Source organism: Anopheles cruzii, chromosome 3, assembly GCF_943734635.1.
Source record: "Anopheles cruzii chromosome 3, idAnoCruzAS_RS32_06, whole genome shotgun sequence".
NCBI classification, from domain to species: Eukaryota; Metazoa; Arthropoda; class Insecta; order Diptera; family Culicidae; genus Anopheles; species Anopheles cruzii.
This window is the reverse complement of record NC_069145.1, coordinates 75,384,709-75,399,253: the sequence shown is the minus strand read 5'-3', so window position 1 is coordinate 75,399,253 and position 14,545 is coordinate 75,384,709.

The following is a 14,545-nucleotide window of genomic DNA, read 5'->3' as shown; positions in this document are numbered from 1 at the left end:
ACGAATAATAAATGAACAGACCGAAAATAATTAAAATTTGATATAATGTGTCGTAAAAAACACATTAAAGTAAATTTCTTAATGCATTCAACGGGCGACGGTTTCCAACCGCCCATTTCAAAGATAATTTGTGTTCGCGCGTTCCGATGAGGGTTTTTGGGTGAGAGAAACTATAATTGTGGAATGAACTTTTCACAGCACAATTGTTCATTTCAACTCTTCTCAGAACTTCGGTACTAACATTATGTATACTGCTTCACAAAACATACTGAGCTCAAACATAATTGAGCTACGCGATCTATTTTAACTTCATCTTCGTGCAACAAAAGATCGAGGATCCTTCCTCAAACAAGCGATCCTCAAACACCTATCTAGTGGCGCCGTCCTAGCAGCGGGATACGGCCCTAGGTTCCGAATCAATTCGAGCCCGTGAATCGCATCGAATCGCAGGATGTGCACGCTCCGGCGCAGGCGTTACAAGTTAAGCAATAAATCTAAATTACATTAAAATTGGATTCGCTTTCTTTCCACGGCCAGCCAGCAAATGGAATTCTCACCCTGTATTAATGTGTTTTTTTTATCGTAGAACGGTGATTTCTTTCGGATCGTCTACCCGGCCAGGACTCGAACCGATCACCGGTGTACACAAGCACCGACTTAGCAATCATTAATAGAATGACGCAGCATCGATGGGTTCGGGAGCTGTAGCATATATATTGTTGAAGGTGCTACCTATCCGCCCGATTCCTTAGGAGATCCCTGGCGTCTGTCTGGACATACGAACAAGCCCGTGCGTCTGGGTTTAATTTCCTACTTCACCTTCGATCTAATCTCATCAGCAACCAGTCCACACTGGTATAAGATCGAACACGGACTAACCCGAACCGAACAAGCTCGTCAATAATATGGCTAGTTTCCGTTGATTCAATCCATTTCTCTAATACACTGCTTTTCATAATGATAGCCTCACCCGATTTTTTAGACTGAGGCTAAGATAAAATGCTGAACCTATTTTTCGTAGATGAGGAATCAATTAGTTTTGCAAAAAAAATAATATCCATTGTTGGGTTTTCCGAAATAAAATTTTTTTTGGCTTAGGGAGCCGAAAAACGATAAAACGGCTGTTTCAAAATGATAGCCTCGCTTGTAAAAGTCAGTCCTAGTCCAGTCCTACTAAAAGTAGTTGAATTGTCAAGTAACTGAGTTTTGTTATCTCAGTAGTCTCGCATATTTCCTGTAGTCAATTGGCCATTTTGATTAAAAATGGGTCGTGGAACTCAATTGGGAGAAGGCGAAAAAACGAATATTGAAGCGTACCACAGTGTTGGAAAGTCAAATCGTGAAATAGCCTCATTAAACCTCACTAAAACGATCTCCAAAGGCTGTCAATAATTACTTGAAAGATCCATCGGAATATGGGACTCGGAAGTCATCTGGACGGCCAACACTACTTAACCCTCGAGATGAACGAAGAGTAGTTAAAGCTGCGTCTGACACTACGAAAAGTTGTCGGCGTATTAAAAGGGAATTGCATATGAATGTTAGCTATGCTACAATCTGGAAAACTCTTAGTTCCTCTGTCAGCAGAGAAGCATTGTCAGAGAATCAATGAGAAAAATTCCAGTAATGAAGACACACCACAAAGCAGCAAGATTGCAATTTGCGAACGAGCATATGTCATGGATAGATGAATGGAATTATGTAAGCTATCGATACATTGAGTTTTATTTTAAGTTCAGGTCGTTTGGAGTGACGAAAAGAAATTCAATCTCGATGGGCCGGATGGTTTTTGCCACTACTGGCGAGATTTGAGACGGGAACCTCGCTTTTTTAGACGACGGAATTATGGCGGAGGTTCCATCATGGTATGGGGTGCGTTTAGCAGCCAAGCTAAATGTAATTTAGCAATAGTTCCTTCACGAATGAACAGTGAAGGGTATATAGCCATTCTGGAGAGTAATTTGAAGCCATACCTGCATCGTTTCAACCACCACCAGCTAATTTTCCAGCAGGATAATGCAACTGTCCATGCAAGTAGAGCAACAAAAGCTTACTTGGAACATTTGGGAGTAATTTAATGACCTGGCCGGCTGTTTCTCCAGATCTCAACCCTATTGAGAATGTTTGGGGAATTCTAGTTCGACAGATCTATGCGGATGGCAAGCTTTTTTGGCTCCCTAAGTCAAAATAATTTTTATTTCGGAAAATCAAACAATGGATATTATTTCTTTTGCAAAACTAATTGATTCCTCATCTACGAAAAATAGGTTCAGCGTTTTATCTTAGCCTCAGTCAGGAAAAACGGGTGAGGCTATCATTATGAAAAGCAGTGTAGTTCGGCACTGTATTAAATGCATGTAATTTACGTAATAAAAAAAATATCTCTACTGGAATAGTGGTAATTTGTAATGGCAATTACAAACTAGTTTGTCACCGATTCCTCAACTGAACGAAACAGTAGAAGTTAGCTTAAGGACCTATCACGATAAGATTTGAACTTCGATCAAACCAAGATAAATTCCTGTTGAAAGCACTGTGAGCTTCCGCCGGACCCGATGGTGGTGGTCCTTAATCAATAGCATCCCATTACAGGCTCATTCATCTAGTCGCCGGCCGAGACCTACTTTATCCGATTGGCCCCGTCGGCCAACGGCCAACAAACCGGTCAACGGTCGATAAACAAAAATTCAAATTTCTCTTTTAATTACCCGGGACGACGCTGCCGGACCGCTGCGGTCGCTTTGGAACACCAAAACCTCCTTGCACCGGGGCGGGGGACTCCAATCCAATTCCCCAGCATGAGACGCCAAAAATCGCTTTAGACACACTCGCGGAGTCTGTTTGTTCACTGTCCGCGAGCGTACAGGTTGTGTTCCCCGTCGAAAAACGGAACGCTGGTAGGAAAGTAAATCCAATTAACATTATCTTATAATCTAATCAAAACAATGCTTCGAATCATCGGGCAGACGCAGCGAAAGGGCAGCCCGGAGGGGCGATTGTTTGTACAAAATGAAACCCAAACCAAAGTGAACCAACTTACAGACTCCTCCCTGTTCTTTTCGATACCGAAAACGGGCAGCCACTTCGACAGCGCTGAATTGATTACTCGCATTCGCATTTCGTGGGGGGACATAGAATGGAGCACCGGGCCCTGCCGAGAGCCTGCCGAAGCCCGATCGACCGAATAACAAAAAACACGGAACGAGTATCTAATAGGCGGACTTTAGGCCCCAAACGATTAACCGAGGGAAAAATCTAATAATACCGAAAACTAATGTCTATCAAATCGCTTTAATGCGGTTCCGTTGGCTCGCCGTGCCTGAGATTAGAAAAGGGACGGAAAAGGGAAAGGCGAGCGTAGCAGCTACCGACTACGGTCCGGCTACTGTTCGGATTCGTTGATCGAAAACAGCTCAAACGACCCGTCCTGGATCCGGGTAGTCGGGCGCGGCTAAAACAGATCAACTCCGGGTCGGGTCGGCTAAGCGTTTCGCTAGATTAAACGACTCGATGCGCAAGTGCTGCGGCGTGAATAAATAAGCGAGGCCCGATTGATAAATTAAAAAATTCCATCGCCAAATTAATTGCCTACGAAAACGGTGGCAAAATGGACATTCGATTCGTCGGGCGGACCCCACGATCCGAGGCGATCGGGAGACGAAAACAACCCACGGCAGCGTAGTAAGGTAGCCCGGTCACTATCATTTGTCATTTTTACCCTATAGCTTTACACGCACCTAGATTATCCAGGGCCGCCTCAGGCCCTGATTGGTTGGTGAGTGAGTGTGCCTTTCTGAAAGCAGACAGAAAAGTTGTTTACTTAACTAACAAACCAGGAACTCAATTTCCTGCAAGAGTGATATGATCCGTGTCTTTGATTGTACTCTGTGCGTTGGCTTACACGAGATTTTGTGTGGTCTCCTTAACTCTGTGTTCTGAGCAGAGTTATTGAATTATTAAAACCCATTTGGTCGTTAAGCGACCCCAACAGATTCCGTCAGGCCGTTTTGTCAACCAATCTTGCCCAACAAATCACTTTGATCGATTCATTGCCCATCAGACAGTGCACTAAATGTTCTCTCATCACCCACGGGTTCCTGGCCCCGGGAATTGCATCATCATTGAGCTTAACGTTTGTCACCTTTCCGAGGGCGCGTGGGTTGCCGCTGAAAAGCTATTAAACTCACATTAAAACTGCCCGCATGTTCGCGTCGGTACAAGATCCCCCGTTGGTGTGAATATCCGTTTATGTTAATGTCCCTCGGTCCGTGTAAGGCAACACAAAGACAGGGACACAGATTGGGCATCTTCTTCAATCAAAGTCCAAAGTTGGACTCCCATAATTAGACGCCATACCAGTACCAGGCTAGAGGTACGCCACGTTAGTCTGATGATTTCTCTTGCTGGCCGGTAGCACCATATGCGAACCATAACTCGAATGCTCATCAGTGAAACCCGAACAATTGTGTAAACTCCTTACCGCAGATAGCAAACAAACCAACCCATATTCCATTCGCCTCAAACACTATTATCAAGCCCACTAATTTCGCCTTAAACGTTAAACGATTTCGGTTTTACTCGCCTGGTCTGGTTACCGTGGCCGCTCGCCCGGCGAGCACCGGAGGACCTGAGAGTTAATAAACGCACCGGCAGGGGGCCTTTAAATTGCTTAAACTAAATACAGTAAAAAACGATCCCGCGCAACTGAGAAATGATTCCGTATGCACCCCGGGGCCACCATTCAGGACAATACCCGCTAGTGGGGTCCTTGTAAAACCGAGGCTCCATAAACGGAACGCACGCATCAAATGGCTGCTGCCTTGTGAATGGAGACCGCTGAATGGTCGATAGTCGAAGGCCGCTTGGCTCCCAAACATTCGCACCAATTTTCCAATTCATCCTCCGCCGGCTGCCATATGCATGTGGGATAATGTGTGGCCATTTTCTTATTAGCATCCACTAGCGCCGTGGCTTTGTTAATCAGAACCCGGCGGATCTGCCCGGGTTGTGGTCGGCCGGTGGAAAACGATGGTTAATGATACCGCGCACCAATTGAAACCGGTCAAACAACTGTTCGCAGGCAAATTATTTAAACAAACATTGCGGTTTTAAATGTCCGTTTTGCGCCGTCAGCTCGATGCGTGTAATTTGTTCATCCGATCTTTACCATTCATTTGCCGGCCCGAGCGGTGCACCGATCGATTTGGCATGGGGCGAAAAAAAATGGTACGGTAGATAATTTGAGTTTAACAGATTTTATCGTACGACCCAAAACAATGTGTGCCAGCGCATGAGATATCGAAGAAATAATTTATGATCCTAACCGCCGGAACCGGAGCCGGAGCCGGAGCCGGAGCCGGAGCCGGAGCCGGAGCAATTGTTGGAAGGAAGGCTCGATTAACGATGACGGATGGTCGTGTGGTCGCAAACCCCGAGCGGTTAACCCATTTGAGGTGGATCGATCGGCACCAAACGAGATCATTACCGATCCCGGGGGACGTGGTTTGCATTTCCATACGGCAAACGCGGGCAACCACGGGTCCCAAACCGCAGCGCCGGACGAAGTAAATGGTTGACAGATGGAGTTGTGTGGTATGGTAATGGGTAATCAACAAGATATCACGTCCTGGCCGCAAACAAGATGAAAATCACTTATCGATGTTTTATTGCGAACGGTTCCATTTGCCAGTGGTCCGCCAGGTTCCGAGCCTCGGCCGGTCGGCCGGCCGAGACGCCAGGGCAGGAAATTTGATTATTTATAAAACAAATGACGGAATTATCGCTTATTACGATTCCCTGGCGCGTGATTGACCACGGGTGTACGAGGCTCTCGTTTACCATTTCTTGATCGTTCGCTCGCCGTAGCGTCAAATCGGGGAAGAAGTATCATTACCTCAGCGAAAAGGGCTCCACCGAGGGATGGATTCGATCGGACGAATGCAATTGTTGTAATTCGAGCAATGGCAAGCAAAATGCATTGTTCCCCTGACGCCTTAGGTGAACACTGACGGGCTAAACGAATGCACACTCTTACGGGACGCTCAATCTTCGATCCGATCCGATCTCCGACGCTGACGCTAAAAAACCGTAAAAGATCATCCGAGCTAAGGAATTATCAATTACATAAATTATGTCCATCCCGATGCCAAAATTGCCCTTCGCTTTCACTCTCTCCACCCCGCCGAATGAAGCCCGAATGTAAATACGAAAATATTATGATCGGTTCCTGCGCTGTGGACCCCATTAAGTCCGGAGCGCAGCGAACTCGAGAATCACAACCGAGGAGTCACCTCACCAAACGACACCCCCTACGGTGTGAAATTGTAATCGATTTTTGTCCGGCCCGATTCCCCGTGCCCCGTGCACCATTTTGTTTTTTCGGCTCGTGATAAATGACGAATGCGGTTCATTAGGATTAATAAATGTCAAACACAGCCACACAGTCCAACGCTTGCTTGATCCGCGCGGAAACTAATTTCAGTTGTCGAGATCATGGCAACGTGTCAAAGCGGGCTAACCAGGCCCCGTTCGTGGTCCCCCCCGCACGCCTGGATCCCATGTTCCGTTATTTATTGGCTTCGGTCCGGCAAGATTACGGGCGAGATAATTTCCATATCGCTTACGGAGAAGCCATCGAACACGATTTAGATTGAGGTTTCTTCCCGCGTCCCGTGTACCCGCCGTCGCCGGTGTTTGTTTTCCCGCGCGCGGCGCAAAAGGGCCTCGTTAGGGCACGGTGCACAAAACGGAATTCCTAATCAAACACGTGTTAACGAATGGAGCATGTCCATCGCGCGGGACGAATTCTGCCCCTATTCGCCGGAGCGGGTGATGATGGCTTATGTTGCGCTAAAGAGCGCACGTCATGCTGATGAGATGAAGCATTAAACTGGCCACTGGAAGTGGCATACGAAGATCCGATTTATTGTTGAGGTTTCGAAAGTCATGCTCGTGTCTGCCCGGGGTCGCGTGTGGCCGACGTTGCCCGGTGGAAGGTGGTTTTCCTATTTAGGACAAAGTACCCAGCGGACAGGAATGTGTGAAAATTACGCCGTTCTATAGCAAACAAATTTATTTCACTATGTCCCGCCACTGGCCTCCTAATCGGGAAGACGGTTTGCAATTAGCAGCTCCACCGGGAAGCGATCGGTTAAACTGACGGCAACTGTTGCCTATCCGTCAGGGTTGTTTAAAATTGTACTAGTTGTTGATTGTATAACATCTACGTCCGTGTACAGCGGGATCTAACCTTCATTACAGACAGTGTTGTAGTGTGCAGAGTTCCCTCAACTGTTATTATTGCATTAACTTTACTCAGGTTTCAATTACTAGTCGCCTATGGGGCCGAGGACGTTTTGATTCAAACAAACAGTATCTCGTATAAGTATAACTGTGTTCCACGACAATTATTTGCTGTTAGTTCTCATGGTTTCAACAAACACACATGTGATGATCGTCCGTTGGACACACACGCATACCGTAAGGCCCAGCCCACCCAGCTGTGCTCGTTTTAATCGCTCATTATCTAAACCATTGCCTTCAATGACTAGTGCCGCCATAAACGTAGAGATGTTTAACGAAGCCGCCCTACTATTACGTCTATCGACCACCATGCGTTTCCGTAATGATTTAATTTGGCCACCCCGACCCGATTGCCCACAGTGTCCACAGAGTGTGTGTTTTTGGTGATTGTTTTGGGGTCCAAATCAAAAGAAAGTTGCCGTCCGGGGCGCGGCGGTGTCTGTTCTCTGCCGAAACAAGGAAGTTGCCGATAATTGCGGTGCGCCAGCCGGAACTGTGGACGGAACGGAACTGTGTGTGCTCTAAACGCCACAGAACGCCCCGAACGCGCTTCGAACCGCCCGCCCGAATGCTGCGAAGCCGAAGAAAGTCAAAGATCCCGCAAAGCCGCATCGCGCACCTCCGTTTGGCTTCCGGTAAAGGTTCCAATTATACCACACCGGCCGGGACCAAGCTGCGACCCGTACACACTGCATCTGCTGCAGTGGGTTCCCAAAGGTTAGCGACTTCTAGAGAACTCCCGGAAAAGGACCACGGCGAACGAATATGGTCACATATGGCCACAGAAATCGATTAAAAGAAGGACCTTGGAGGAAAGGCTTTCGAAATGGCACCATGACTAATAGGTTGACTCGCAACGCGGCAACCTTTAGTTTTGCATAATAACGGCACACTCGGAACTGCTCCGTATCAGCTGTTAACTATTGGAGAAGGTGTCCGGCTGTCCGATTGTTTTTCGATTGATTGCGATTTGTGAAATGGGTTTCGTGGTTTTAACGGTTCGTAACGTTAACGTGGACCTATCTCAAGCATTGAAACTAGTGCCTAGTTCTGTTTTTAATCATATTTTTCCTGATCACGTTCCGCGTTCCATTCCATTGCTGAACTCCTCCGTCTAGATTGATTGCCTTTCCACACCAAGTGCACGGACGCCAACGAAACAAAAGATGAAGAAATCTACCCGGGGAAAGGCTTCTGTCTATTTATTATGAAAAGCATTAAATAGATCTCATTTGCATGCTTCTCAAATTTCGAATGAGTATTTAGATTTTGAAATAATAGCCCAGCCCAGCTTGTGGGCCAACACATTCCGCCGTTCAAACATCGGCATTTATTGCAATAGCCCTCGGCCATGCTACGCTCCAATGAGTTCCATTATCCTGTCGGTAGCAACCAATCGCACCGTATTGAATTTTCCACCGATCTTATCTGATCATCCTCCCGTGAAAACGCTTCAAATAGTGCATGAATTATGTGTATAGGCTCGGTGGTTTTTAATGCTTTTCAATCACTCGCCACTGGTTCGTGCTACTTTTTATTTGACTTCAATTTCACATTTCCACACCTTTATGCGAAGGGCGTATCATGAAGTTTAGAGAGATGAGTAGCGATAATAGGAACCACGTGGGGCAGATTTTACGATACGATCTCTCGGTTGGCTTTTCATCGTAACTGTCGGCAGATTGATTAGAAGAATTGAGGTCTTCCTGTCCACATTGCTACACTGCAGAATTGTGGGAAGGTTTATTGAATTTCTGGGACCGTTTGTTTTACAATTAATGGCTCATTCTAGTCCAAATTATTATTCACTCCATGAAATGGCTCAAGCTCTTGCTTTTCTGTACCGTCTGCAACTACAACACGGCCGCTTCAAACAGTTGCAACCGTAATCAGTATTTTAAACTGTTCTTCGAACTCCGTAAATTAGCTTCATCGGCTCGTTTTGTTTTTCCTACGGTCGGTGAAACGTGAACAAGCTGCCTCAAAAAACTAACCCTTAGGAAACAGAAACGATCTCACTAACGAACTCCTGCGGTCAACTCGGGGAAAATGCAGCCTACATGAGATTTAACGCTCGTAAGGATGGCCCAAACACTTTTTTATCCGACTCAGATCTGACTTTTCGCATGGGTCGCAAATGGCCGCCTACCTACGTGAAAAAAAAACAAACGGGACCAGTTAACACTCTCGTAACCAGTTCATTTGCTTATGCTCCCGGGAAACAATCAGAGACCCCTTCGAGAAGATGCACCGGTCCGTGCAACAACAGAAAAATGATGGCTTAAATTAAAACAAAACCGAAACTCCACGCTGCACTCCGCTCCGCAAGGAATTACAATAAGCCGCACGAGAAAAAGAAATACTCGCCGTGCAATCATCATAATCAAATGCATTATACTCATTAGTGGACGGTGGATTACTTGTGCTGTCCGTGCCGATTTAATTTGCTGATTGACACAGAGGATCGTGCGGGAAAAAGTGCAATCACTCTCGGCACTGCGTTGCCGAGGATGCCTTCGTGGTCGAGGACTTGTTAATCAGTTTTCAGCTGAGGAAAGCGTATTAGAGACAAGAAAAAAGATAATTTTTACGTATGTTTACGAAATAATAAAGGGAGTTTGCCAGTATGATCGTTATATGTTATCGATCGTTATATCTCAATTTACCCATAGAAATGTATGTTATATTGAAAAAAACCTTTGCTGGACCTTCGACGTAATAATATTGGCGAATACGGGAAGAGCCGGAGTTCCATGTCCCGGTTTTAATTAAATCAGTTTAGAGAAATCATTAAACTAAAGTTTTCCCTCTACTCCATTTACAATTTCATTGTTTCTCTTTTTGCGGTTCGTCGCAACCGCTAAAATGCCAATCATTTGGCCACGCCATTAAACACAAAGCCGCGAATAAACCGCAGCAACGCCTGTAGCCTGCGGCATATTTCTGTCGCAACTTTCTGCGCCTGGCAGCCTGCAAGGTCCTCAATCATTAATCTTGCCAACACCCTGACAGCGGGCTTTCGAAACATTGTCGTCCACGAAGATCCGCCACGGGCCCGGCCATCCAGCTTTTCCGATCGTTAATTTCCCCTTCCCAAGTACGGCGATCAATTTTCTAATTAAACAAGCTTCTGTTCATCAAAGGGCCGGTGAAAACTTTTGCACCGCCGGGCCACGGACGACTGGCCAACAAACGTAAAATCCACTCCACCATGCCACGAGCCGCGCCATTCACGGGAGCTCCACATTCGACAGGCTCGCGGACTGCCCTACTAATGCATGTTTTAATTAGATCCTCACTGGTCGTCCGTCGACGGCCACCGGCTCCGCATCCGCAACGGTTCCCGGGGGCTACAAAGGCTGTCCGCTCGTTAGGACCCGGTTAGGCGGATTCTGTACGATGTGGCTGAGTGTGTTTAATCGAAAACTCAAATATTTAAATTAGAAACACTAGCCCTGTCTCGCTTCTGCACGGCCACCGCACCACCGATCGGTGGCGGATTGCGGTCTATTGTGCCGCGCCACGATTGAGAGGCAATACAGCATTTTAATTGCTTTAATGATCGTTCGATTCGATTGATCCACTCGGCTAAGATGATGCCGCCGCGTTAATGTTTTCCCCTGCCGGGGGTTTTCCATGGTCCGTGCCTCGCATCAAGTTACGTTCTAGGGCGTACGTGGCCTTTCGCTCAGCCACTTCACTCCGGACAAATTGTTTTGTGCGATCCCATAATTTTGGTGACTCCTTCCGTTGTTCTCATAATTAAAAAGACATTCAATTGTGGCGCGGTACGAAACGCGCCGATTGAGGGCATCCATCAATCTCGGCGCGGCAAGCCCGCCTTATGTAAATGTCTCGGAACCCCAACCACGTGGTGGGGCATGATCGCAAGTGATTATTTTTGAATTAACCCGTGCTTGAACGTTTTATTTCGCATGACCAAATTAAGTCAACGCAGTAGTGCCGCAGTGGTGCTTTGCACCCATGGCAATCAGATTGGCCCCGCTCCGAGTTCCACTTTGGGTCGTTGCTCACACGCGGCGGCTGGGCTGCTAGAAAAGGCTGCTATTTGGCAACTTATCAGTGATCAGAAAGCAGCTACCAAATTTTACCACCGAATCGGAACACGGAACACCAGCCAGCCAGCCAGCTAACGACAGACGGCAAAGACGAAACTAATATTTTCATTGTTTTCCGAAAACCGGACCGCGGCACCTTTATTCATCCCCTAACTCTCGCCTCCGCCGCCGCCGGGGGCCCTCTAATTATATTACAAACGAACGATTAAAGAATAATTTGTTTCCTGTTGACATTCGGCGTGGCCGTGTGCGCTTTGAATATGCTCGCTCGACGAGTCAAAGCTCACCACGGCGCGGCTAAACTGTGGGCGCAATTAGGCGACCTCATTATTTCGATGGTAGGATCAATTTCGGCTGAAGCCCGTGGCTAATGACTTTTGATTATGATACTTTCCGAACCAAGCCACACACACACACACCTGTAACGCGCCCCGGTTCGGTTTATGTTTGGGAGGCCGTTCGCTCCACAAAACAAAACACCGGACCGAACCGAACGGGGCATAATTAATGGCCATCGTGGCGCAGCGAATATTCCGTTAGATTTGACATTTTGACGCCGCACGGAAGTTAATTACGCCAAGATCAAACGCCAACCGGTGTGGCAGATGGGCGCCATGGCGCCTCCCCGGGGACCGCGGCACCACAGTGACAAGCGTGCCGTACCCGGTGGTCCCCGGAGAAGTTTGCGGCCGAGTTTCGGAGGTGAAACCGACGTCGGGCCAACGTGGACGAACGTAAGATTCACATCCTCCTCGGCCGAGCCACCGATCGACGGATGGACGTATGATTAAAATATCAATTTCCGATATTATAACATGCTTCCTCGTGGCATTTGAACGGCACCGGGCACTCTCGGTACGCCTGCCCCTCGCCTGCCGCCCCTTGCCAGCACCCATCAATTATTATCTTCCACCTCATTTAATAGAAGCAATTACCCGCCCCCCGATGGCCGCCGGGGCGATGAAACGGGGCGACTTGGGAAACTATTACTAGTTCCGTGCGCTTTGTCGTCACACCGTCCCGGGGATGGGTGGGAAAGCGGCTTCGGTTCTCACATTCTGTTTGGAGCACAACACAAAAAAAACGATTCCATCCCCATGCAGACACAATCAGTGATACGTGATTGAGTTCCATTTATGCGCCTTTCCAGCCCAAAGTGTGGGATGTAATCAGTTGACCCCGTTCGGTACTGTTTGAAACAATTTCGTTCAGAACATGACACCGGTCGATTGGGAAACCCAACAAATTAGTGAATTCAATATTTTTAGGATCCCAACACGCAGCGTGCACTGTTGGGGACGCCTTGGAACCTTCGGATTAAATGTCGTAATTGCCAGCGGCGAGCGCAAATAAAACGAAACAAATTAATTTAGCTGCCCATCCAATTTAGCACACCAGGGGCCCACGGAGTCCCGGCCACGGAAGGCCAGCCCGGGGCCAATTTGCTGTTTAACACTTTAAGCACCCAAAATACCTCACCATAATGAGCAAATCAGCTTCCCCGCGCCCGCTCTGCGGTATTACCGTTCAGCACACACCGATCCGATCGTTGGTTAGAATCATTTCCGTTGCGCGTTAAACGTTCAGGCAAGTAACGTTCGCCGATTATGGTAAATACTTGGGCTGCTCGCCTCTACGATCGCTTTTCATTGATCATCCAGCAGCAGCAGCAGCAGCAGCAGCCCTCGGTGCCCCGGTCCGGGCGGTTCTGAAGGAAAGCTAATTTCCCCATCAGATCAGACGGAAATTGACTTATCTTTGGTCAATTTGGCGGTTAAATGTGGCGGTGCGGTCCGTCTGTGGGGCCGCCGATCGACCGAGGCCCCGGGGTGGAGGGAAGTGGATCGGCACCGTCTCTCACCGTGGGCAGGTGGAAGACTGGAAGCAAACGGGCAAGAATCAGTAATCAAACAATATAAAAAGTGGCTTCTGCTGCCGCCATCCGCCCTGCCCTCCGCTGGCTAAGCCGGGACACGGTCGGACGAACGAAGCCGTCAAATTGAAGCGTTTATTTTATGATCCCTAAGTGCAGCGGCCTGCCGCGAAGCGAACGCGTAATCCAAATGGAACAGGACAGCGCAGGGCGGCTTCAAGCTGTCCCCGGTGTCTAATTGGTTAACGAAATTGAATTCAATTTTAGCCAAGTGCAGCCGGATGCGGCCGCAGCAGGACGGTGGACCCCGGAGCCCGGAGCCCGTGTTGTTATTCGTTCACACTTTGGTTAAACACAGAATTGGGAAGAACGGCTGGCCTGGAGGGAAGCACTGGAGCGGGAAGAGGCCAACACTGCCGCACTGGGACGCGGCTAATGAAAATGGATCATCTTTTGCGTTCGGCCGGCCGGATACGCAAACCAATCATCCCGCGAAGCCACGGTTGATCGAGCGGACTCGATTGCGGGGAATGAGGGGGGGGAGAAAGCACGAAGAAAACACGAACTACTCTCGGGGCCCCTGCGGGATCGCCCGAGTGCCGAGAGTTAATTGAAAAGTGAACGGGTCCTTGGAATCGAGATAAAATTATTATTAACCATAATAAAGCCGAGGCAACCGACCGCCGACCGGATTGGTGTGCCGCTGAGACAGTTGCACCGTGCGACCGACCCGGGCCCGGGAATTCGAGATCGCGAAACATAATTGATAATAAACGCTCATAATATTATCTTCCGATGCGTCTTCCGGAGCGCATTTGAATCATTGCTTCCCGGAGCAGCGTCCGTCGCGTCCGGCGGCAGGACAATCCGCGCGACAGCCTATAATTTGCAGCAATTTAAATAATTCTAAACAATGTAATTTTAGCGCCGCCGCCAAGGGCATGCTTCTGATAAGGGTAATGATGCTGATAATAATAATTTGGTGGCCTTTGTACAGCTTCGTATTGAGTTCAATTTTCAATTTGTTCACACAGATGAGGCTCGGCGACCTGAAGCTAGAGAAACGAGACATTGGTCACTATGGATCGGCACGATACGCACCTTCTAAACATTAAGGCGAGTTTCTGTCTTGGCGCTGGCGCTGGTTCGTGCATGGCGCGGCAACCCCCTAACAGTTGCCGGAATTCCAAGAAACCATGAATGAAGTACGGATGAAACCGTAAACCGTACCTAAAGTGCCGCCTAATCAAAACCAACGCGAAGCAATCATTTTAGATATCGTTTTACGGGT